Source organism: Diceros bicornis, chromosome 2 (genome assembly GCF_020826845.1).
Source record: "Diceros bicornis minor isolate mBicDic1 chromosome 2, mDicBic1.mat.cur, whole genome shotgun sequence".
NCBI lineage: Eukaryota > Metazoa > Chordata > Mammalia > Perissodactyla > Rhinocerotidae > Diceros > Diceros bicornis.
In genome coordinates, this window is record NC_080741.1 from 81,441,686 (window position 1) to 81,468,798 (window position 27,113).

The 27,113-nt window shown below is 42.8% G+C and overlaps 1 long non-coding RNA gene across 1 annotated transcript; it reads left to right on the plus strand.

Moving 5' to 3' along the window:
* The first annotated feature begins 16,639 nt into the window (after window positions 1-16,639).
* Window positions 16,640-23,057, plus strand: LOC131419080 (uncharacterized). The gene is made up of 3 exons (XR_009223136.1): window positions 16,640-16,761; window positions 17,507-17,667; window positions 22,423-23,057. It is a non-coding gene; the product is annotated as an uncharacterized LOC131419080 (long non-coding RNA).
* The last annotated feature ends 4,056 nt before the right edge of the window (window positions 23,058-27,113 follow it).

The window sequence follows — 27,113 nt, forward strand, 5'->3', positions numbered from 1 at the left end:
CCAAGCTGGAGGTGATGGTCTGAAATGATTATTTATTGTGAGACTATTCGCCAGTTATAAGACACATATTAATTGATATTCATTGTAAAAACTTCTTCTAATTAAAAAATTACCTAGGGCCGGCCCGTGGCTTAGCGGTTAAGTGCCCGCGCTCCCCTACTGGAGTCAGGAGTCAGAGCTGCATCCCCGGCACATACCTACGACGCACCGCTTCTCCGGCCATGCTGAGGCCGCCTCCCACATACAGCAACTAGAGGGTTGCAACTATGACATACAACTATCTACTGGGGTTTTGGGGGGGAAAAAAAAGGAGGAGGATTGGCAATAGATGTTAGCTCAGAGCCGGTCTTCCTCAGCAAAAAGAGGAGGATTAGCATGGATGTTAGCTCAGGGCTGATCTTACTCACAAAAATAAATAAATAAATAAACAAACAGCTGTTAAAAAAATTACCTAAAATTACTCTAAAATATTGAAGGACAGATGGCACTCCTTGCTGAGCGGAGACAAATTCCACTGGCGTTTGGGAGACGTTAACCGTCAAATCTGCTGATGTGGTTACATGGAGCTTATCAAACTCTTTTCACATGTCTCCTCTCAGTTTCCCGGCCTTACCGAGCTTTCAGACCCTGGGCTGATTGCCCTACCATAGCCACTACGGCAAAATGTGGGATCTGGCTTCCCCAGAGGCTGCCATAGAGACCAGGTGACACAACACAGAAGAGCAGGGTAAATTCTTCTCGTGGGGCAAACTTTGACCAATGGTTGGCGAGAGACAAAAAGGAGACAGCAGATAAATTTCCTCTCTAGTCTTCCTGCCAATGGACTGTTCCATTACATAGGCTTTTCACACGTGTTTTCAAAGCTTGTCAAAGAGTGACCGCCAGTAGAGCAACACACATCACCTTTCATTTTCTTTCCAACTCTTCACCTTACTTCCTTTTACTCTTATCCTTGGTGCCCTGAGATTGTACTCTCAATTAATTAATGTATTAACATATAGGTGTTGTCTTAGGTTGTTTTTTTTTCTCTGAAAATCCAAACTAAGACAGTAGTTCTTTGAGTTCAAGTTATATAAAGAAATGATATAGTACCAGTGTAATCCATAAAAATATCATTAATAGTGAAATGGAATAGCTATAGCTTTAATATATAACTACATCTGCATTACAACCTCCCCTTTCTTCAAATATACCTTCATAGAGTTGGCATTTATTGAGATAGGAAGGCTGTGGAGAACATTTTTGGTTTGGTAGTGGTGGTGGAGCGATATTAGGAGTTCAGTTTTGAACGTTAAACTTGAGGTGACCATTGGACATCCAAGTAGAGATACAGAGAAGGCTGTTGGGTATAGGAGTCTAGATTTCAGAAGAGAGGTCTAGAATGGAAATATCAATGTGGGAATCATAACATATAGCTGGTATATCATATGAGGAGATTGGATAAGATTTCCTAAGGACTGAATATTGACATAGTGAGAAAAATCCCAAAGGACCAAGCCCTAGAAAACTCCCACGTTTCGAGCTCAGAATATGAAGAGAGATCAGCAACGAGACTGAGAAAGTGTCCAGAGAGGTAGGAGAAAAACCTAGAGAGTGAGATGTTTTGAATGTCAGGAGACAAGACGAATGTTTCAAGGGGAGAAAGTCAGCTAATGGATTCAATGATAATGACAAGTCAAGTTAAAAAAAAAAGGACTTAGAATACAGGCTGGATATTACAATGTGAAGTATAATGGTGAATTTAATAGGAACATATTTTGGCAGTGAAGGGGATGAAAAGTTGATTAGAAGAGATTCAAGAGAGTATAGGAGGAGGAAATGTGGGTACACAGACAGTTCATTAAACGAATTTTGGTATAGAGGGAAAGAAAGAAATGGGGTGTAAGCAGGAGGAGGCAATGAGGTTATGGGAGGGTTTCTTTCAAAGACGATTTTGAAAGAATAGTATTGTTATATACTGAAGGGAATGACCCAGAAGAAAAGAACAAACGGATGATTAAAGGGAGAAAGAGGAGAATTGCTGGACCAATATCCTTGAGGGTGTGAGAGGACATGGCATGAAGTAGACAATTGAAAACTGGCCCCGAATCACATAATAAACAGTTCACCCCCAGTAACAGGAATGAAGGCAAAGACTCAGATAGGTTCATCCTGTAGAGTTGTGAGCCCGTGCACAATCTTTTCTGGTTGGTCTATTTTCTTAATGAAATAGGAAGTCAAATCATTAGCTGAGAGGAAGGATGAAAAAGGAATTGTTGAAAGTTTGAGAATAGAGCAGAAAGGAAGAAATAATGTCTAGGTGAGTAAAAGAGTGAACAGTCTATGGATTTACACTATAGTAATAAGCAGCATTAAGGATGATTTGGCTTGGAGTTCATGAATTTAAAGTGATACAAGAAGTATGACTGTATGTTTTTCTCTAATTATGCTCAGTTATGGAATTACATCTAAGGAGTAGGCAGATAATTGATTTTAACTAGGGGTATGGATTAGCCATGCAAATAAACAGGTGAGAAAGGGACAGAGAATTGAGGATATAAACAAGGGAGTAAACTATATTGATCGAACATAAGATTTATGCTAGGTAAAAGAGAGGAGTAAAGACATAGGGGAGGTGGGAGAGAGAGTGTGAGAGGGTCGTATGCCCAAAACATTGTGAGTGCTGGGGAAAGCAAATAATTTGGGGATTTAGGCAGTGGTCAGGAGAGATTTAGGGTAGTACTGAAGAGATGGATAAAGACTGTATAGGAGGTTGTAATTATTCATATTGACAAGGTCACAGTAGTGAGTGGCTAAGGAGGGTGCAAAAGACCATGGGTGGAGAGGAGGTCCAGGAATAAAAAGGCCACGGAACTGAAAAGATCATCTACGTGAATATTAAAATCAACAAAAAAATTGACAGAAATAATGTTGGAGACCATGGCAGTGATCCTTATTCAAGGAATAAGGGGGTTGACCTTGGGAGTTGACCTGACCTTGGGAGTCACAGATGATTGCAGCAAGGACAGATAATGGGAGGTAGAAACTGATGACACAAATTTGAAAGCTGGGGACTTTTAGGAAGGAGTAAAGGAGAATGGGCTGGAAGTGACAAAGAGAAGACCATTTCTCTAGGCCCACTTTAAGAAGAGAGTGGAAAAGAAATCAGCCATCATTTGAGAAAACTATAAATAAGGAAGATCCTCAGGGGAAAAAACAGGTATGCTTTAAAGCAAGATGGTACACTGAGGGTTCACAGAAGAGACTGAGGCTACAGAATGTTAGTGACCTACCATGAGTTTCAGTGGTCACAGTGAGAGGGGATAGGAAGAGTGGAATATGGGGTCAGAAAAAGGCACCAGGGGGCCGGCCCCGTGGCGTGGTGGTAAGTGCGAACGCTCCGCTGCTGGTGGCCAGGGTTCGGATCCCGGGCGCGCGCTGATGTGCCACTTGTCAGGCCATGCTGTGGAGGCATCCCATATAAAGTGGAGGAAGATGGGCACGGATGTTAGCCCAGGGCTAGCCTTCCTCAGCAAAAAAAGAGGAGGATTGGCATGGATGTTAGCTCAGGGCTGATCTTCCTCACAAAAAAGAAAAAGAAAAGGTACCAGGCAGCACTATAACCCAGATCATCTAGGAATCTTGTTTCTTTCTGGTGATTGACATCAACTGGTATAAAAGGATTAATGAGTTTAGTCCTCATATTTCCACAGCAGAGAGTGGTGGCCAGATTGTGGAAGAAGGAGTGAGAGGGGCGGGAGGTCTTCCGAGGAATAGGACTAGTTCTGGGCTCTCACTTTTCTCCTGCCATGGAAGCACAGATTTCCGCAGATTAGGGTCTTACTCCCAGTGCAACCTAGCCCTCTTGACGTCTGTAGAAGGAGGCTCTCGCCTGGCAGTGAAGCAGTCCTACCTTGAACATAGCCATCCAGCATCCTTCGACCACTGTCAGTGGAAAACTGCATAGGAATGGTGTCCCTTCAAGCACATGGGCTCCTTCTTGACTGCTCCTGAAGGAGGCTCATGGAGAGAACACAATCTCACAAGAGAACCAGGAACTTGTCTGTGTCATGAATTTAACAAGCTTTCCCTTTTCTCTATTTCATACAGGTATTATTATTATTATTACTATTATTATTTGGTGAGGAAGATTGGCCCTGAGCTAAGAGCTGTTGCCAATCCTCCTCTTTTTGCTGAGATTGGCTTGACAAGCGGTGCGTAGGTCCATGCCCAGGATCTGAACCTGGGAACTCTGGGCCACCGAAGCGGAGCACGTGAACTTAACCACTACGCCACCCGGCTGGCCCCCATGCAGTTATTGTTTTTATCTGCAGAAGTCGAGAAAGCTAGGCAGCAGCTCTCTTTTGTTCCCATTTCCTGGAGATCTTTATTATGATTGTAGGAATGTACACTACAATGAAATTATGATTTAGTGAAAATTCAGAATATCTTTTAGAATTTACTTTATCAGGATTTATTATAATTTCAATTAGTTTTGACTGAACTTTTAATAAATATGTCGATTGGAGTCAATTTTCACTTTTGAAATTGATATTAAGTGCCCATTATATACTAGTCACTGGGCCACAAACTGGGATACACTCAAGGAACTCACAGTCTAATGAAAGAGATTACACTTTACAAGATAATTTCATTTCCCCTATAATATGATGGAGGTAAGTACAAGGGTCTATGAGAGGGGGAGAGGTAAGATAAGTAACTCAATTTGAGATGCTTTATCTGACTCTTTATACCACACTATTTTCTTCCCTGGCTCATGTGGCAACACGGTGTCTTTCTATGGCGGTGGCTTTCTATTACAATGATTCTCAGTTAAGTGTGTGGGATGGTGTGTCATCCTATAGGCAATGGATCAGAATCTCCAAGTGGGGAGAGGACATAGTTGGAAAACCCTCCACCTCTCAGATGAGCATCCTCTACTTTGGGGAAAGTTTTCTCTCACCCTGTGAGAATACTGTTTTGTAGGATAAGGAGTTTTAGTTAGAATTGGGAAAAGTACATTTCAGGAATATGATTTGTGCAAAAAATAGAGAAAGCTGGAGGTGAGAGGCACAGACCAGGAGGGGGCTGTGGCAAGAGGTGAGATGAGAGGAATAGGCAGAGACTAGAATATACTAGGCCTTAAATTGCATGGTCAGAAGGTTTGGATTTATTTTAATGAAGGTTGCCAGGAACTAGTGATGATTTTTAAAGCAATGGAAGGATATAATCAGGCATAAATTTTTAAAAGCACATTCTGGTCATAGAGTAAAGGATGAATTGGAGAATGTTTAAACTGGAAATTGGAAAACTAGTTGAAGATATTGCCAATCCAAGCAAGCAACACTGAAGGACTAATCTAACCCAGTGGTGATGGGGATGGAAAAGAAGGGATGGATTCGAAGACATAGAAAGGAGACTGAGGAAGTGATGAATTGGATGTGCGGTCAACAGGAGAGAGGCAGGGCAAATTAATATTTTTTGAAGGTCTACTATGTGTTTCATGCACTTTTATATATGTTACCATTTACTCATCCACACAAATCTGAGAATTCAGCACTGCCCCCATTTTGACAGTAGAGGAACTTGAAGATCAAAGAATCTTTTTTACATGCCAAAGATTACCAAGTAAGTAGTTGGAAGAGCTAGAATTAAGCCAGGTTGTTTTTGCTTCAAAATACATGCGTTTCCCATTATATCATAATTCCTCCAAACTGCAAAAGAAACAAGAGGACGATCAGATTTCTCGCTTGACCAGTTAGGTAAATGGTGAGACTGTTACTAAAAATATGCAATATTGGGTGGAAGTAAAAGCTGACGTGTGCAGTTTTGCATAAGATGAGTTTGAGGTATCTGTGACTTAATCCAATTAGATGCATACAGAAGGCATTTGTAGCTGCAACTCCAGAGAGCAAAAGATACATACTCTGGATGTAAAAATACAGAGAGAGTTCTTCATCTAAGATTTCAGTGAGAAGGAATAGTCTGATAAGAGAGGAGGACTTAGACAGAAATTTGAAATAAACAATTTTTGACAGAGGCAAAAGGACCCATAAAGGAGACCAAGACTAATCAGATAGGCAGGCGGACAATCAAAATTTTCACAGATGGTAAGAGAGAACAGAGTTTCAGGAGGGTCTCGTACTTGACAGGGAAAGATGCAGCAGTGTGTTCAAGAAATGTAAGGCCTGAAATATTTTCCTTGCCGTTGGAAATTAAGTTGTCAGAGGCCATGGTGAGAAGCAGTTCGTTGAAATGGAGGCAAAAGAGTGTTTTGGAATTTATTAGGACTGCTCTTTCAAAAAGCGTGACTGTGCAGGAAAAGGCATATAGAGGGAAATACAGGGTCACGGGACATTTCATACTTTTAGATGAGAGCCTTAAATATTATTTTATTTAGGGTTAATTTTTATCAAGGACTTACTATTTATCAGACATTGAGCTAGCACTTTACAAACTTATGAAGCATCTATGAGATAGCTATCCTTATTTTTAAGAGAAGCCAAGTAAAGCACAGAAAGTTTATGACACTTGCCTAACTTAACGAGCTGGAAAGAGCTCGAGTCAGGATTCACACCCAGGTGGTTTGATCCAAGAGCCTCATGCTCAACTTCTGCCTCTTGAGGAAAAGTCAGGAGAGGCAGAGACTGAAGGTCCTGGAGGGAGAGGACAAAACGGATGGAGCGAAAGCTCTGAGTATGTGGAGAGGGAGGAGCCCAGTCCAGGGCAGAAGTGGAGTCACGTCTGCAGATGCGGGAAGGGAGCGTTAACGCAGTGGCAGATGTTTCTCAGGTGCGGGGTCCTATCTAACTAAACAACTTTTTCTTTGCACACAAAAGGTCTAATGTAAATATATAATTTTTTCAAATAGTTTAAATTTTTCCAGTTTCATTTATTTTATAGGCTATCTTTCTCCTTTTGTAGAAAATATTGTATTTCTATATACTAAATACTAACAAATATTACAGAGATGCTGTATTTTCTATTCTGTTTGATTGATCCATCTGTTCATGTACAATACCACACTCTACTGGTTACTGTGGCTTTATTTTGCATTTTGATATTCATCCATAAAACAAATATTAAGGATCTACAACATGTTTGGCGTATTGTTTAAATATTCACAGTAAATAAGACCTATAGACCTATGCATCTCTGGCCCTCATGGAGCTCATAAAGTCCAGGAATCGGCAAACTTTTTCTGTAAATAGCTAGATAGTAAATATTTTAGGCTTTGCCAGCCATTCTATCTCTGTTGCAACTACTCAACTCTGCTATTGTAGCTGATATCAGTCAGACAATATGTAAATGAAGAGTGTGGCTGTGTGCTGATACAAATTCATTCACAAACACAGGCACTGGGCTGGATTTGGCCTGAGAGCTGTGGTTGTCGACCCCTCTTCTGGGCCGGCAATGCAGTTCCCTGGATGAAGAATTGTTAAGCAATAGTGAAAACATTTTTGGACGTGACAAAGGAGATTGCAGAGACTGTACATTTTGTTCTTATGCAGCTCTAGTCCCATGTGGTTTGGGGTTGAGGCAGAGTGACACACATCCTGGTTTTCCCCAGACGGTTCAAATTTATGCCTGTTATCCTGGTATAAGAAACAGAGCCCCTCTCTTCACCGTTGGAAGTTTCCTGGCTGGGAAGGTAAACTGTATGCTTAGCCTAAGCTTAGGAGCTAAAACAAGGATCTCCCTCAATAGGAAAAGGAATCGGATCTCAGTTAAGGCAAAACTATGGCAGGCAGACATAAAGAACATGGAGAAGTCTCTCTTGGAGGAGGTTTTCCAGAGGGCCCATTAGGAAAGGGTTGGGAAGGAGGAGAATTGGGATTCCTATTTAATGGTGTCTTAGCTTGGGCTGTTATAACAAAGTACTGCAGACTGGGTAGCTTATAAACAGCAGAAAATTGTTTCTCACAGTTCTGGAGGCTGGAAGTCAGAGACCAGGGCACCAGCATGGTCAGGTTCTGGTGAGAGCCGCCTTCTGAGTTGCAGATCTGTCACCGCGTCCTCACGTGGCGGACAGAGCCACTTCTAAGGCTTCTTCTTACAAGAGCACTAACCCCATTCATGAGAGTTCCACCCTCACGACCTAATCACCTCCCAAAGGCCCCACCTCCAAATACCATCACGTTGGGGATTAGATTTCAAAATATGAATTTTGTGGAGGACACAAACATTCAGTTGTAAAAACTGGTGTGTATTACAAAGGAAGGAAATGGTTGGAGGACTAGAAATAAAGAAATAAAAACAGCAAAGGAATAAGAGTCTGGGAGAAGAATTAAAGATACACTGATTTCTTTGATCTATGTTACAAGCAGGACATTATTGATAACTTGCTGTGTCTCCTTTAAAGAAATCCAGGCAAAGTACTTGCCTCATCCTTACTGTGAAGCAAGGCAAGTGTGTTCTTCAGGCAAAAGTTCATGGAGGAAATAATAAGCTAATGAGTCTATTCTCAGAGTATTTACATTCCTGTCGGCCACATGTAGTTGGTTTTCAGAAAATAGCTAGAGTTGAGATCAACATTCAAATTCAGAATGTTGATCCACACCAGATATTTAAAGCTACACCCATTATAAGTCCTGTTGACTTTTAAGGCCAGTGTTTTCTCTCTGCCTGCTGCCTCCTCTCTGCCTGCAGGATCAGATATCTCCTGGGTCGAGTTTTCTCTTGTTTCCTCAGGCAGGGTCAGTCACTTTGTCATCTCCGCTCCCTGAGGATGCTGCATCCACATGCACACTTGGGAAGAGCTTGGGAAGAGCCCGGTACTGAAGTTTCAGAAGGAGCCCCTTCCAAGCCATCGGGAGGACCCCGCTACACGTTCACATGGTTACATGTTTTTGTGAAATGGAAGAGGTTTTACAACTGCAGTTGGATAAATCACATCTCTTTTCACTCCGCGCTCTCCTGCTTTGCACTTCTCCAGTGTCCATGGTTTGGGGGAAGCTGCAGACGCTTCTGGGATCTGCGTAAGAGGATCCGTTGCGTATAGCATTAGAGGGCTATATTTCTGTGCTTCGCAGTGACTCCCAAGTGCAGTGAGTCATTGCTGGCCAGCAATCCCATGGGGAAACAGCTTCCAGCGGCCTCCTGTGCCGGCTCGCTGGCCTGTTAAACACGGAGGATGCTCGGCTCAGAAGTTACATGGTGGTGTGTAGGTGTCCTTCGGTCAAGTCTATGCATGTGGAAGAGGAAGAAGGATGGATGCAGGGTCTGCCTGAGTGGCAGAGAGCCTCCTGGGTTGACACGCTTCTCGGGGCAGCCTGCATCCCGTGATTGGGGCAGGGGAGGTAAGGGGCTGACGGAGGACTCTCGACCAGGCTGCCCGCCACGTTGGCAGAGGCAATCGCAGGCCTGCTTTGCAATTCCGCTTGCTCCTCTGCCCAATTCTGCTTCCTCTTTCCCTGTCAGTTATTAATCTTTTTGTTTGTTTGTTTTTCTTTTTTTGTGAGGAAGATCAGCCCTGAGGGAACATCCATGCCAATCCTCCTCTTTTTGTTGAGGAAGACCAGCCCTAAGCTAACATCTATTGCCAATCCTCCTCCTTTATTTTCCCTTTTTCTCCCCAAAGCCCCAGTAGATAGTTGTATGTCATAGTTGCACATCCTTTTAGTTGCTGTATGTGGGGCATGGCCTCAGCATGGCTGGACAAGCGGTGCGACCGTGGACGCCCGGATCCGAACCGGGCCACCAGCAGCGGAGCGCGCACTTAACCGCTAAGCCACGGGGCCGGCCCAGCAGAGTGGTTTTTACTTTGAAATTTTTACTGTATTTGCTCCTGTTAATATGTTTTTCTGAGTCCTGGTTAATTTTCAAGTCTCATAAAAAATTGGAGGTTGAAAAGGCTTTTGAGGCTATCTGATCCACTGTTCCAGGAGATGATTGTCACTCCTTTTCCACTGACATTTAAAACCAGGAAATAAACACTATTTCCTGGACTATTCTAGTTACTGGTCAAAGAATAGGAAATAAAGTGAGAGGGAAGGAAGGGCAAAGGAATATGTAGGGGAAGAGGGGGACTAGTGGGAGAGGCATTGGGCAAGTATGAGGAGCACAGACTAAAAGGGGGAAATGCAAGGAAGAGAAGGAAAAGAGACAAAAGAGAGGACCTCAAACAAGTCCAAGAAGAGTGAGAAAAGGGAAAGAGGGGAAAGTACGGAGGCACTGCAGTTTGTCACTGGAGGCACCAACAGGGTTTAAGAGTCGGACGTTCTGGGTGCTGATAATTGTAAAATGCATGAGTATAAAACATACTGCCTAACTTCTCTGAGTCGTGTTCTTCGGAGTTTGTAGTGCAGATTAAACGAGATTAGTGGGATGGACGCTCTGTAAAGCAGAGAACTCTACTCAAATAAGGAATTGGGAAGGGGAGAGAAAGTGGCAGAAAAAGAGAGGGAGAGGGATGTACGGGGGGGAGAGGAAGGGGAAAGGGAGGGGAGAGAAATCGGCAGAGAATGACAGAGAGAGAAAGGGGAATTGCTGACAAGGCAGGTGAGAACTAAGGCAAACTGCAGTAACTGCTGCTGTGGCTACTGCGGCGACTGCTCCAACACATTTAGCGTCGACAACTTGCCAGGTACGTTGTTAGAGCTTTACATGCATAATTTCACGTTATCTTCACAACATCTCTATGGGGCTAGGTTCTAGTATTATCCTCATTTTATAGAAGAGATATCTGAAGCAGAGAGGTTTTGTAACTTTCCCAAGGCCTTACAGCTGGGAAGAGGCCAAGAAGGGATGAAACGCAGGTCTGTCTGCAAAGCCAATGCTTGTTAAAATCATCTCTAAGAACCTCGAAAGAGGCTTGGTGGGTCTCAGGTGCACTCTGGTCCCGGTTCTTCTGAAGTATGACCCGGGGTCGATCCCGGGTCACAAAGCCCGACTCGCCAGGCCCTGTCTCCACCTCTCCACTAACAGCGCCCTGCCTCCATGGAGATCGGCGTGGGGCGGGACTTCTTTCACGCAGGAGCACTTCCGCTTGGAGCCGGAAGCGCCGTGACCAGCAGAACAGGGACTCGCGCGTGGGGACCTTGTGGGGAGTTTTGAGTGGCGCCGCTGTGGCGGCAGCGAGGGTGACCGACTTGAGCACGTGAGTCCGGTGCGGCGACGCTGACCCCGGCGTTCGCCCTCAGCCAGGACCCCGACTTCATGACTGTCGCCATCCGCGTGCCGTACGCCCGGTCTCCGCGTTCGACGTCTGCTTCGAGGGAGTCGACTTCAAGTTCTCCGCCGAGCTGTACTTTCTCAGGCGAGTTCGGGGTGTTCGGCCCGGGGAAGAGCATATGTTGGGGCTTCATTCGTTCATTCATTCGTGAGATAACTGCGTATCGAGGGAGGAGGAGAAGGCGAGGGAGCGCGTCTCGATTTCGCGACTGCCTTCTCCGAGATCTTCGCGGCTTCTTTCGGTGCTGAGGAAGTGCCCTCTTCCAGGCGTGCTCTCTGGGTGCTGCGGAGCTTGTTCCCGTCGTCAGCCTTCTTAAATCCCACATTAAGGAGATTTCAGAGCCGCTTGAAAACGTGGCGTTTGAGACGGCGTCCCCGTGCTGTTTCTGTTCTTTCCTTCGCTCTGTTTAGTCCTCCTTGCCCCGGGACAGCGCGCGCTGACTTCCCGACTGACCGGTCCCTTTGACTTTTCTCAGTCCACGTTCTGTTGATGGATGTCTTGACTGTGACCGCTCTACCTCCTGAAGTTCTCGGCTTCCTTGGCCCCCTTGCCGCCACAGTAGCCTCGTTCTCCTGCCTCCTCGTCGCCTGCTACTTCTCTGTTTGGTTTTGCCCCTTAGTTGTGGTTGTCGTCCCCCAAGTCTCAGTGAGGGGCCTTCAGCACTTGTCTGTCTGCGTTTTCTCCACGCAGAACCGTAACAACAGTAGTAACAGCTAACAGTTACAGCTCAGCTTGCACATGGCCGGCAAGCTATGCGTTAAGTGGTTTGTGTGCATTATCTCATTTAATTTTGACAGCAATCCGCGGAGATAGGCATTATTATTAGCCCCGCTTTACAGAGGACACAATTCTCCCTAAACATTGTCAGTCCCTTGCCCCCTCCCCTTTCCTATGAGAGAAAATCTATTCTCCTAATCTTGCGCATTCAGGTGTAGCTCCAGCCTGCCTTTCCTGCCCAGTACTTTCCTAATACAAACCTTCCTCTTAAATCAAGCTGATTCCTTCACTGGGCCTGAACCAGTTTTGCTCAGATTTCTATTAGGACTAGCTTACTTCACCTACTTGAATATACTACACTTCCCTGTTTCTTTACTCATTTATTCCTTTGATTTATTTATCAAGCTCATGGGATATACCAGTTTCTGTTGTTGTTATTGGGGGTGTAATGGTGCTTCATGTAGTTTACATTCTAGTGGGGAGAGAAAAATAATAAACAAACAAGTAAACCTATGACTACAAATTGTGGTTAAGTGCTCTAAAAGGAAATAAAGTGTGCTGATAGAGAATAAAAGAGAGCCTGAGTTTATCTGAAGTGGCCAGGGAAAGCCTTTCTGAAGAGGTGATTTTTAAGGCAAGACATGAAGAATGGGAAGCAGATGATGATGGTGATAGCAAACATTTATTGAATTTTTATTCCAGGTTAGTGTTTTATGTGGATTACTTCATTTGATTTTAGCAAGTCCTATAAAGTATGTTCTAGTATTTACTCACTTTACAGATGAGGAATCAGAGGCTTAGAGAAAAGTTCTTAAATGAGATAGGATTGTAAAATAAAATAAATACAATAGAATAAAAATTTCAACGTAAAAACCACTGTGCGTAAGTGTGAGAGTTGTGATGAAGACAAAATACGAGGTTATGTATGAAACAATTTAAAGAGTATTCTTCACACAGATTTGCCCATTCCTTGGGTAGCAGAGGCCTGGGAGTTGGGCACGCCTGGGTCTCAGCACACTGACAGTTCTCTGACTTTGGGCAAGTAATTCAGTCTCAGTTTCCTAATCTGTAAAATGGGACTAATATTAGTGTTCGTAACAAGTTGATGTGAAGATTGAGATGGTGCATGCATAGTCCTCATTACCATGGCTGGTAATTAACCATGTGTTGAATAAATAGTATGTATTAGTATTTATTAAGGGCTTGCTGTTCCAGTTGTCTGTGGCTGCATAACCAGTCAAACTTAATAGTGTAAAATAACAATCATTTAACTCCCTATCCTGGTTTTTGTGTGTCAGGAATTTGGTAAGGGCTTGGCTGGGCTGTTCTGGCTTGACGTCTTTAATACAGTTGTGGTGACATGGTGGCAGGACCTGGAACCACAAGGGCCTGAGCACCTGGGGACTGGTGGGGTGAGTGGGGGAAGGCACCTCTCTTCATGTAGTTTCAGGACCTCCCTGTGTGGTCTCTTTGCAGGGTCTAGTTTTGATTCCTTTGGGGAGTTGGACCTCTAACAGGGTAGCTTGAAGGTTTCAAGAGTGAGTATTCCCAGTGAGCAAGGCAGAATCTATATTACCTTTTTACCTAACCTCAGAAATCACAGTGTCATCTCTGCTTTATTGTATTGCTTAAAACAGTTCCAGAAGCCCATTCAGTTTTAAGGGGAGGGGACATAGACCCCACTGTTGGGAGGAGTGATGTGAGATGGGCCATCTTTGAAATTGCGGTTTGCTATAGTATACCAAAGAGGAATAAAACCTTGCCCCTCTCCTTGAGGAATCAAGAGTCTAACAAGGGAGGCAGATCTTTGAACAACTATGATTTCACTATTACACAGTAAGAATTTAGCTCCATACTTAAGAGAGTTTAGGAGAAGGGAGTTGATAATAGCTTACATCTTCTGAACGCTCACCTACTGTGCCAGCTACTAAGCTCTTTGTGTTATGATCTCCTTCTCCCAGTAACCCTGGGATAGATTCTGTTATTTTTCCCTTTTTACAGATGAGGAATATGAGCCTTGAAGTTAATTGTACAAAGAAAGTTACAGAGGTGGTAAACGGCAGAGCTGGGACTCAGATTCTGATAGTAAAGTTAGTGTTTGTAACCATTATAACAAACTGATTTATCCATAAACTGACTCCTTATACTGGGCTTTGAAGGGATCTTGGTTCAGAAAATGCATTGTAGCTTCAGGAAACTTGGGATCCAAGGTCACTGGGCTGTGAAGCCCTAGGCCTTTTGGGGTCGGCTGAGTTTTTATTATTATTATCACTGTTATAGTAGGAAGTAAGGGAGAGGGGGTTATGAGAGAAAAGAAGGCTCAGATGATAAGTTTGGAATGGAATAGTGCCAGCCTGCCACACTGATGAGTTTAAATTACCTAGTCAGTGTCGGGCAGCCATAGAAGCTTTTTCAAATGGAAAAGTAATAGACTTCTGTTTTAGAAAAACTCTTTTGGTGACTCAGTGAAAGAGTGACTGAACCAGGGTAAAGCTGGAAACAAGGAAATCAGTTCATTTTGTTTAGTATGAAAGAGGGGGAAATCCCCTTATAGTAATAATGAGATTTGAGAAAAACACTTCTGCTTTCTGCTTTTTTTTAAGTATATAAACAATTTTTTTTATTGTTTCCCATTTTTTGGCTCTTTTTTTTTTTCGACAGCCAATTAGTCTACTTTTATTGAGCCCCTGCTGTGTCAGGCACCAGGTATATAAATGACTCTCATTCATTAGGAAGGGGGAAGTATTATAACACATGATAACTAATAGTTACTTTAGCTTTTCTTTTTAAGTCTCTATTTTATCAGTGACTAGGGCCTATTCAAACAGAAAGATAAGTTGTCTCTGATTTCTTTCTTCTTAGATAGGGAAGAAATCTAAGTTATTTAGTTTGTAAAATGTTAAAGAAATGCTGAGGAATTTCCTTTTAAAATGATTGACAGATTTCAATGGTAAATGTTTACAATCATTGATAATCACTTATGCTACTTTGTAATTTAAGGACTTCATGAGACCTTATATTAAATCTGCAGATTACCCCTTCCTGGAAGAATTGTAGAAATGGAAGCAAGCAAAGGTCTTCTGATGCAAATAAAGGCATTGCCTTTGGGATTTTTGTTAGTTTTTTCTTTGGATTCTTCATGTTAGAGTGACTACGTAAAAAGCTTTCAAGATACTATGGGGATCTGTAGATGTATTGCTAGTGCAATCTGTCCCTGTCACTCTTGATTGTTTCTTAATGTCCAGTGCCTGTTATTGATAGATTTCTTTCTTTTTTTCTTTTTTGTGAGGAAGATCAGCCCTGAGCTAACATCCATGCCAATCCTCCTCTTTTTGCTGAGGAAGACTGGCCCTGAGCTAACATCCATGCCCATCTTCCTCTACTTTATGTGGGACGCCACCACAGCATGGCCTGACAAGCAGTGTGTAGGTGTGCGCCCAGGATCCGAACTCGGGCCGCCAGCAGCAGAGCACACGCACTTAACTGCTACGCCGTGGGGCTGGCCCTTGATAGATTTCTTAGCAAGTACAATTTCTTCAGTCCTTTAAAATATTTCACAATATTCTTCAAAGTAAAGTTCAATTAGTTAAATACTGTGTTTCTATTTTCTAGTAGTTTTATTTCCTACTTCCCCTACTTTTAGTAAGTGTTTAAAAGTAAAAAAATGTGTGAGGTGATAAAAGATGTAGGTGAGTTTAGCTGTGAATCAAATCTTTCTTGTACAGTTTTCAAACTTAAAATTTAATAACATGTAGGTGAGAGAGAAACTGTCCATAGGTGGCATTTAAAGGCTGATTGAATTTTCTTCTCGTGGTTAATAAGCCCTTCATTTCAGCTAGCCATGAAACCATTTGTTTTCCCGTCATAGAAGCCACTGGATTTTCCTTTGTCGCTGGATCTGGAATAAGAATACTTTGTGTACTCTCATGTAGTTTATTCGGTGAGTATTTATTGATCTCAGTCAACTAGGCCAAGGGAGGAAAGATGGGATGAAAGAGGTAAATGACAGAGTTCTAACCCATAACACAATATAATTAATGTGATAATGAAGTATAATGAAACTGCTTTCGGGAGATAGTAAATCTGCTGTGAAGTGCAGATAAGTTGCATATTGAAGCGAAGTTATTAAATTTTAAATGTACACGGGTTTAGGAAGGTTGTGTATGTGGAAATATTTGGCTTGAGTTGTATTTGATATATAGAATACAGTTCAGTACACTAAAAGATGTCAAGTGTTCTGAAATGTAAGAGTAGTCAATAATGTGCTAAGTTCATAGGAGAGCCTAGATGAAGTGGATAAACCCCCTCAGGAATTTGAGTCTGCCTTAGGCAGACTTTAGGAATATACCTCTTGAGGCATCAAAGAATTTTATTAAGCTATAATTGCTTTAATTAAGATTTTGTCTATTTTTGAGACTACTGCTATTCTCCATTGGATTAGATATCCTGATTTTTCCCCCTCTAGTCCAGAAATAAATTTTATAAGTAGCTATTGGTTAATTCTAAGTTATGACCTTCTCAGGCCATTGAGTTGTAGAAGTTTTGACGTGGACTTGTAATATTATCAGTAGGTTAAGGTGATACTGCATAAGACTAAAACATTCTGCAGCTTTAACACATAAATTTCTTATAGAGGTGACAGCTGAATCAGTGGAGCTCTATGAAATAGAATTCTATTTTACCAAGATATATATTTCTTAGATATAATCTATTTGTGAAGTCTTTGCATATTTTAATCTAGCTAAGCATAAAACAAATTTATCTTCAAGGTATTTTTACCATTTGATTACCCAAGGAGACTCCTGGCCAGCATTTTGAGGGCCTGAACCTGTTAACTGCTCTTCTGGCACCAAGAAAATCCAGGATGGCAAAACCACTTGTGGAAGAAATAGGTATGTCTATTACGATCGGGAGGAAATAAAGATAGACAGAATATCTGGAATGTTATGTGTTTCTAGGGGAAAAGGGATATAGCAAATAGGCAATAGGAGAAAGTACTTCAGGTGACAAGATAAGGAGGTGATGTAAAAACATGTGAAAATAGCTCGTTTGGTGACATGTAATTTAAACACATAAAGAGTTCTGTTAAACTAGTAGGTCAGTCACCTTTTTGGACCAACTGAAACAGATCTCTGTCTTTGGAAAAATATTGGCCTCTTGAGCTGAGATCAGAAGTGTACAATTCTGATTAGTTACATGAAGTGACCACCACCTAGGTCAAGAAATGGAACATTTCCAACACCCTGGAATCTTACCCTGTGTCTCCTCCCGGTGACTTCTCCCTCCCTACTCTCCCAGGTAACCCCTACCCTCAGTTTTGCCTGTTTTTGAATTGTATACATAATTTATACTGTATGTGTTCTTTTTTGTCTGGCTTCTGTCACTGAACATTTTTGTGAGATTCATCCATATATAGCTGAAGTCCGTTTGCTTTCATTGCACTTATTATTTATACATCCTGCTATTGATGGACCTTTGGGTTGGTTCCATTTTTTTGGCTATTAAGAGTAGGGCTGTGCATATTCTTATACATGTCTTTTGGTGCATGGGAACAGGGGTTTTTTCCTATACTTTTTCTTCCCCAAGTTGTACCTAGAAAATCCAGTACTTTAGCAAATTAATATTTAACACGTTTAGGTGCTTCTGAGGTTCCTGAGGAAGGGGTAGAAGATGACGATGAAGAGTTTGACTGGGAAATTGAAGAGTCCACCTATGAAGAGGTATCCAAAAGTGCTTTGAATCCACAGTGCTGCTGTGGATTTGGAAACTTGTGATCAGGAGTGTTTCAGTGGTTGCAGGTATGCTCTCTCTCTAAAGACCTTGGTATGTAGGGTTTTACCATTGGGATATATTAATTTCAGTTCTGATCATACTTGAAGGTTTTTTTTTTTTTTTTTTTTTTTGGTGGGGAGGCTTAGCCCTGAGGTAACATCTGATGCCAATCCTCCTCTTTTTGGTGAAGAAGATTGACCCTGGGCTAACATCCACGTCCATCTTCCTCTGCTTTATATGGGACGCCGCCATAGCATGGCCTGATAAACGGTGCGTCAATGTGCGCCCAGGATCTGAGCCTGCTAACCCCAGGCCACCAAAGCAGAATGTACGCACTTAATGGCTATGCCACCGGGCTGGCCCCCATACTTGGAGGTTTTTTATGATGATTGTAGGAGGTGACGTATTTAGAGCATGAAGCGCAGCTCCTTCTATGTAGTCATTACACAGATGTTCGCTCCATTCTGTAGCATTGGCTGTTCTGCCCAGTCATACTGTGCTTACAGTTGTAAGATGTCCTGTTACTTTCTCTTTTCTCCACCTCATTCAGTATTCTAGACGTGAAGTTTCCAAAATACAAAACGGAACCCCTCTCTTCTCATACTTCCTGGAAAGCTATATGTTTTATACTTGTGAAAAATGAAAAAGATGTACTTATGGCATGATGTCTCTTCTGTTTTATATGTTGTCTTGACATGAGTACAGCCATGTTTGGCCGTTCCATTGACCTACAGCCACCAGCACACAAAAAAATATAAAGCTACTTTCTCTGTGGTGGGCACTGGCTATTCTCCCAGTGAGTTGCAAGTTGTAACATTTCAAGGCTCTTTGGGTGTCGTAGCACGGGATGGACTGGCCATCTGTGCTGGGCTGGGACGACAACCAGAGAGAACAGTGCACGTACACAACTGCTGGGCTGGGACGATAGCCAGGGGGCTCAGTGCACATACGCCACTGATAACCATTTGTGCATGGGAACACTGAATGCTTGCTCTGCAAACTCGGTAAATGCTTACTCTGAAAATTACTGATGCTGTAAAAACTGCTGGAAACTGAGGCCTGGTGAGAGTTCCACCTGTGGAAGGGACACCTTGCCCAGGATGTGTGATTCCCGCCCAGCCGTGTCAATTGAAGGGACTCCCGGCAGTGGGGCGTGGATGTTGTAAGTAACTGATCTGATGTGTTCTCTTTTCCGTCAACCTGGTGTTTCTCTTTCTGGTTAATTTGTGTCATTTCCTTTCAGTCGACGTGGATGTTTTCCCTTTCCAGTCAAGCTGATGTTTTTCCCTCTCATTATATGACCTATTTGAATCTGCTGCTATCTCAGCCGATGTGGATGTTTTCCCTTTCCAGTTGAGGTGGTGTTTTTCCCTCTTATTATTTGACCTATTCAGATCTGTTTGCAGACTATCGCCTTTACTCTCCTCTATATAATAAAATATACCTTCGGTCCATTTGTTTGGAGTGAAAAGTTTCTTTTACGTCTCCGATCGAATCCCCTGAACCTCTCATGACGTATGTAAATGACACACAGTGTTCTTGATGAAAATGAGTTTGTGTCTTTTGATCAAATTGTTTAGTTCTTGGTGTGCAATAGGCACTTTTGTCTGTTTACTCTTCATCAAGGTTGAATGTAATCTCGTTAATCATTTGTCAGTTAGGCTGAAAAGAAGTGACATCACTCTTTGTCTTGCTCAAACAACGTAGGAAATTCTACTTTATCTTAGGCTATGTTGGGAGATTGAAATGAATGAAATGGAGAGGAGAGATTTTGGATTATTTTGTACTTATGTTGTTTTATAGAAAATGCATCCCTAGAATGTTAAATGATGCAAGTGTTTGTGAGCCACTAGCTTGAAGTCTTAATGGTTTTTTTAAATGAAGGAAACAGCAATGAACAGTTTTTTTAAACTTCATTTGTATCTGGATAGAGGATGTTAAACCTGTTCAGAATGTGGTTTATTATAGTATGACATGCTGGAATCTACTAAGGAGAGGTAAAGGACCTATGTTTTGGTCCCTCTCTACCTCTGTTTAGATTGGGGATGCCAGGCCAATTATTTGACCACAAACCAGTTTTGTCTCCTCTTTGTAAAACAGGGATAAATTTGCTCACTGACTTTATAAGGCCATATAGAAAATTTAAGGAGATGCTACGTTGTGAAAACTCTTTGAAAAAAAGAATAGGACGCTAGAAAGACCTCTTCCCTTGAAAAATATAAAATGCTCTCAAGACTCCTTAAAGGGAACAAAATTGGGATTTACTTAAGAGCAAATAATGCTGATGAGATACTTCCTTCAGAAACCTTATTTGCTTTTCTGCTGAATTATGGTCTCCATGTTCTCTCTCCCTATTGACGTTTCCTGGTCATCTCTGAGGTATTAAGAATAGAGTCAGTCTTGTCTACAGCAGAAACTACACTGAATGGACCTCAGTTGTTTGGCTGAGAGCTAGTTTGTGGTCAATCTGTTTTAGGCTTGCCCGTTTAAAGCTATAAAGGAATGATAGTAAAAGACACTCAGGCTAAGTACAGATTGTACATTTGGGTTGAAAGTGCTTCCTCAGGCCAGGGAACTTGGTTTCTTAATTGCTGCTGCTATTGAGAGAAGATCCTTTCAAGGGATTTCTGCCAGGTGCTGAGAAGATGCAGGAATGCCATGATGTGAGCCCAGGCCAAGTCCCTGTTGGGTCAGAAGTTCTTGTATCTAGTGAAGATGTTCACTAAATAAGTAATTTAGGTTGATTTAAGATAAAAGTTATAACATTCTTTATATCTTTTTCACTGTCTTAACTAATGCACCAAATCCCTGTAGACCTTATTACCCAGCTTAAAAAAGAAAACATTGCAAGCATAGTTGAGGCCACCGTGTATCCCTTCCTGATGGCATCCCTCTGTTTTCCCCTTGGAAATGAACCACTGAATTTAATGTTTATTATGTATTTTTGAGCATTTAGCTTGACTAAAATCATTAAATTGTTTTTCAAATTTTAATTGAATGAAGATTGCTATACTAAACAATTTGAATGCATATTTTCCTCAACATAGGGGGAAAAAGCTGTGCGTGTGAGAAAACTCTGAGGGTAACATAAATAGTAACACTATAGTAGTACAGGTTTCTGACCACACATGTGCAATACTGGGGTCACAAAAAGTTCTGAAGCTAAAAGCTTTTTCATGTTTAGTTTGGTGGCAAACCTGGTCTGAACTGATGTGAGTCTTTTAATAGTTATTTATTTATTTATTTTTTGTGAGGAAGATCAGCCCTGAGCTAACATCCATGCTAATCCTCCTCTTTTTGCTGAGGAAGACTGACTCTGAGCTAACATCTATTGCCAATCCTCTTCCTTTTTCTTTTTTTTTCCCAGAGCCCCAGTAGATAGTTGTACCTCATAGTTGCATATCCTTCTAGTTGCTGTATGTGGGACGTGGCCTCAGCATGGCTGGAGAAGCAGTGCATCAGTGCGCGCCCGGGATCCGAACCCAGGCCGCCAGTAGTGGAGCGCGTGCACTCCGCTAAGCCATAGGGCCGGCCCTTAATAGTTATTTTTTTAAGCCCGTTTAGTGTGCATATTCAAAAATTTTGCCGTAGAAATAGTTAATATTTCAATACGGGGTGCTGCCCCAGTCTCCTTAGAGGGGGTTAAATAAAATCTGGTATGTGTGTGTACCATATTACTTTTCCGAACTCTTCAAAAAGTGTGAATCCTGCAGCTCACCCCTCTCCAGGGGATTTGGGTAACAGACGTGGACCTCAGGGGTCTGGGTAGCAAGAGCTAGGAGCTATTGTGTGTGTCCCTGTGCCAGGCACCATGTTGGGCTCTCGTGTGTATCGGCTCCGCGTTGACCATTCCGTCGTGGCATCATTGCTATTATATGTGCACATTTTACCAGTGGACAAATCAATGGACATATGTAGTCTTTAAAGAACATTGTGTTTTCTTATATGAATTTGAGGACTTTGGTGTCATTCATAACAATTAGGAAATATCAGAACTTTCAAAAATCATATGTAAACCAAGATGCCAAGAATTAAAGGACATCCTCTTTGGGGTATTAGGGTAGATGTGTATTATGAGATAGTGCCACAGAAATCTTGCATCATTGATAGTACTTGCAGAGTTCTTTTGCATTTATAACTGCTCTGTTTGTAACATTCATACAATGTGGTTAAAAACCGAGTGATCATGTAGGATTAACAATATGACTCTATTTCTACTAGTAAAGCAGCTAGAAGAAACTGAAATGATTACTGCAGAAAAAAGAGCTTTGAGAACATCTCTTCTAATTTAAAATAATATATTTAAGAAACTTCACCATTTTCTCAAATAATGTTTTCTCACAAGTTTAGAGTTTCTCTGGTTCTGCGTTTGGATAAGAAAATGCCCATAAACTTTTGTTGACTACTTGTATTTTACCAGTATTTTTACAGTTTATCTTTTTCCCTCTTAAATGAAAAATATCTTTATTTTCTCTGATGATAAAAGCAAAATATATTAATTATAAAAATATAACAAAGAGGGGCCGGCCCGGTGGCGCAAGTGGTTGGGTGCGCGCGCTCCACTGCCGCGGCCCGGGGTTCGCTGGTTCGGATCCCGGGCACGCACCGACGCACTGCTTTGGCAAGCCATGCTGTGGCGGCGTCCCATATAAATTGGAGGAGGACAGGCACGGATGTTAGCGCAGGGCCGTCTTCCTCGGCAAAAAAAAAGAGGAGGATTGGCGGATGTTAGCACAGGGCTGATCTCCTCACAAAAAAAAAAAAAAAAATCTCTTTTTTAGCTGAGGAAGACTGGCCCTGGGCTAACATCCGTGCCTGTCTTCCTCCACTTTATATGGGATGCCGCCACAGCATGGCTTGCCAAGCAGTGCCTCGGTGCGCGCCCAGGATGCGAGCTGGCAAACCCCGGGCTGCGGCAGCGGAGCGCGCACACTTAACCACTTGCGCCACCGGGCCTGCCCTCAGATATCTTCTCTTAAATGAATAATTTAACCCTTTTTAAGGGGGTATAGTCTTTCATTTTTTTTCCCCTCCAACTGTTCACATAGGGTTTGCTTGTGAACCTCAGAATATTTTAGCTGAAATAAATTCTCTTTCAACACCACACCCACACACCCACCCACCCACCCACACACCCACACACACCTGACTTTCCTTCCTTCCCGAAATTGCTACCAGCCACCAGGGCGCCTTTGGAAACCTGCCCTGGCTGCTGAAAGTCAGGGCTTCACAGCAAGCTTCTGGCAGAGGCGGCTGCCACTAGCAAGCATCCTAGAGTCTGTGGGCACCAACCCAGCAGGCTCCCGGGACCACTGCTGCCGGCAGCCGCAGGACTTGGCTTGCTGGCCTTTCCTTCCCTCAGCTGCACTGGGCGCCTGAGGCTGTTGTTTCCAGCAGACCCACTGGCCAGATGTGCACACGGTTCGTCATTTTCTCTCTGGCAGTCCCTACCTTAACGCTGCTGAAACTTACATAAGCCTGATTTAAATCTTACAGGACCTTTTCTTGGCAATGCCCATCTTTAAATAGCTCTAATAATAGTGGCCAACACTGCTTTTTATAAGAAAAGAGAACCACGTTTTTCCTGCCGTAGTTTAACGTTTCTCATCTTCTTTTCTTCCTTCCCTTTGGTTGAGTGATGCCTTAGACAGATTTCTCTACTTTGCTTTTTAGTTTGTTTTAGTTTCTCTTGAGCGTCCACCTTGAGCAGGGCCACTGCGTGTGATTGTGCATGGGAGAAGCCTGTGTGCGGCTTGTCCTGCTGTGCACACTGACGTTCTATGGGGTGCAGTTGCATAGCTGTATGTGGAGGCCTGCATCTGGAGGCAAGGGGGAGGAGGAGAAAGGAGGGATAACAGCCTTCTTACCATTTCCTTCTCGTTTCCATGAAAGCAGGGACCGTGTCTGTATGTTTATCATTGGACATTCAGCACCCAGAACAGTGTCTAGCCCAGAGCAGGCCCTCAGGCACTATTTGCTGAATGAATGATTTAATACTGAATGCTGGGCACAGTGCTGGGGATACAGTGAGGGAGAAGATAGTCTAGACTCCTGCCTTCCTGGAATATTCTAGTGGAGAGACAGACAGTAATCACGTAAACCACAAATAAACAAGATAATTTCAGATAGTGTCAAGTGAAGAAAAAGGATGGGGCGCTGTGAGAGGCTGGAGGGTCCTCCTTTGGCTAGGATGCCCAGGGAAGGCCCCTTTGAGGAAGTGACATTTGCACTGAGTCCTGAATGATGAGAAGGATACTGTATATGAACAAAGGCTCGGAGTTCCAGAAATGGAAAGAAGTCTGGTGTGTGGCTCAGGTGTATTTGAGCCAGAAGGGGCAGGTAGGAGATGAGGTTGAAGCACAAGATGGGCTAGATGATGCAGAGCTTTGAGCTGTGGTAAGGTAAGAGTCTGGGTTTATTCTCCATGCAATTAGTGTTTTGAAATGCCTGTGGTTACTTCAGTCCATTTATCCCCTGAAATGTAGAGTTGTCTACCAAGATTCACAGATTATATGACTTTATATCTGGTCCAGGTGAAATGCTGAAGTGGGACATTTTAATCCCTGGTTTTTTTTCTTTCTTTTTATTCCTGCTAGCAAGTGAGGACACTGAAGGGGAGGAGGATATGTACTCTCAATAGGAAGTCAGCCAGTGAGGAACAGGGAACAGCTGTGGAACAGGGACAGAGAGAAAGGAAATTCACGTTACTGAATGTGTCAGGCTCTGTACTCGATGCCTTACTTGTGTTATTTCATTTAATCCTCACAACAGCCTGGAGTAGACAGAATGATGCCCCCCCCCATCTCCTTAGGCTAATGCCTGGAACGTGTGAATATGTTACATTACATGGCAAAAGGGACTTGGCAGATGTGATAAAGGATCTTGTGAAGGGGTGATCAGCCTGGCTTATCCAGGTGGGCCTTGTCTAATCACAGGATCCTTGTAAGAGGGAGGTGATAGAGTCACAGTGAAACAAGAGAAGGATGTGCGATGATGGAAGCCAAGGGAAGAGAGGCATTGTGATGGGGGGCTGTGAGCCCAGGAATGAGGACAGCCAGCCTCTAAGATGGAAAAGGCAAAGAAACAGATTCTCCTGAGAACCTCCGGAAAGGAACCAGCCCTGCCTTCACCTTCATTTTAGCCCAGTGAGAGTGACTTTGGACTTCGGACCTCCAGCACTGTAAGAGAATAAATTTGTGTGGTGTTAAGCCACTAAGTTAGTGGTAATTTGTTATAGCAGTAGGAGAGCTAATACCCAGCCCTACGATGGCGTTGTCACTAGACTAGTTTTACACTGAGGAGGCTGAGGGTCAGAGAGGTTGCACGATGAAACTGACCTGGGTTTTAAGTTCAGGTTTGTCTAACTTCAGAGTCATAGTTTTCTACTTCATCAGGCTGCTTTCAGAATTGTGTGTGTGTGTGTGAGGGAGCAGGGAACTCCTTGGGGCTAGCAGGAGGAAAGAGGGTGGGTGACTCAAGGGTGCTGGAGGGAGGGACCTGGGGTCCGCCGGCAGGAAACGGCTCTCCAAGTATTCATCCAGCTGAGGCAAGTCCTGTGGGTCTGGTACAGCTCCTCTCCCCTAAGGCCTGCATCAATGACCTTTCCCAGCTCTGTGGCTGCAGCAGCTAATTTCAGGCAGGTGAGGAAGTGGGGAAGCGAGGAAGAGTCCAGGTGCGCTGCTGGGGAAGAGATGCTTCTGGGGGATTAAGCTGGAACTTGAAAAGTCTTCCCATGGAAACATTGCTGAGCGCTTGTTGAACTCTTTGTCTAGTGAGTGTTCTATTTCGAGTTTATTATGAATTGAATAAACTTGTGGGTTGCCCTGAGAATATAACTGCTATTTGTAATAGTATTTCTATAGGAAAATAACATCTAAGTATCTGAGAAGTAAATTGTAAAAGAAATTTTGGAATGCAAATATTTATAAGTTTTGGGACAGCCAGTAATCTGATTTTTGCCCAGAATGTTTGTACTTAGAAGTATTAAGGTGTTCTGGATATGACTTCCAGAAGTTCTCTGGGCCCTTTCATTGTACTAGAATGTGCTTAGATTAAATGTTGTTGATATTATTTGAGCTAAATGGATCGTGGTAGGGATTTTTTTTTCTTTGGTAAGGAAGATTAGCCCTGAGCTGACATCTGTTGCCAATCCTCCTCTTTTTGTTGAGGAAGATTGGCCCTGGGCTAACATCCATGTCCTTCTTCCCCTACTTTATATGTGGGACGCCTGCTACAGAATGGCTTGATAAGCAGTGCGTAGGTCTGTGCCCAGGATCCAAACCCACGAACCCCAGGCCGCTGAAGCAGAGCACATGAACTTAACTACTACGCCACCGGGTTGGCCCCAGAAGTTTTTTTTTACGCAGCAATTTTGATTGTGTGGGGAGTCAGTTATCCTAGTCTCTCCCTGGCTAATTCAGCATAGCTCATTTCCTTGTAGTGATTCTGCGTTACAGCTGTCTGCTTTAAGCCTGATTATTAGCACTAACCTGTCATTCCATTTACAAATCTGTTCTAACAGTTTGTCTCCACAACTCTCTACCAAGTTATGTCCCTTGATTTCTTTTCAGCTAAGCTTTAATTCTTTAAGCTTCTTCCAGTTTCCATACTTCTCGCTTGGGGTTCGTAGTAGGAATGGGGAGGTTGAAGAAAGAAAAAAAGGTATAGCGTTAGGAATATTTTGGACTGTAAAAGGTTTTTTTGCTTCGTAATTCCAATCAAAAGAAAAAAGACCACATGGTATCCTAGGGCAGTTTTCTGAATATACCTGTTTTTTGTAGGATTTGGCTTAGGAAACATGCTACTGTAGGGGGAAGAGGGAGAATCTCCCTCTGCCCTTTTCCTTAAGGTTCTTCTGGCTGGCCAAATAATCAACAAGACAGGTTAGCAGGAGAAAATAATACTAAGTTTAATAACATGTATGCATGGGAGAAACTCAGAAATGAGCAACTCGTCCCTCTGTCTAAGCTGCTTGCTTAAGTATTGCAGCTAAAGGCGAGGAGCGGTGTTGGGGGTGGGTAGTGGCCTGGGACTTCAGAGGGCAGGAGAACAATTCTTTTCAGGGTCATCTATAGATAATGTGATCAGGGAGAGAGAGTTTTTTTGATAAAAGGGGCTTGGTGCCCCTCCCATTGTAACATCTATTTTACATTATCATTACAGCCATCATGATAGAAGATCTGTTCCAGGAAGGAGCCACCATGTCAAATTCTTTAGGCAGTTAGTGGGGGAGGTCAGATGTCCTTCAGAGAAAACAATCAAGGTAAAGAGATATATTTCAGGGTGGCCAAATCTTGATCTCCCACACTACCTATCAGTATATATATATCTAGGTGAAGATGATTACAGTACAGTTGAATGTTAATTAAGATTAGATTTTCAAATTTTCAAATGGGAAGGCATATACATCACAGTTGCCCTTAAAAATTCTTAGATCTGCTCATAAAGTAGAATGTACACAGTTTTGTGTATA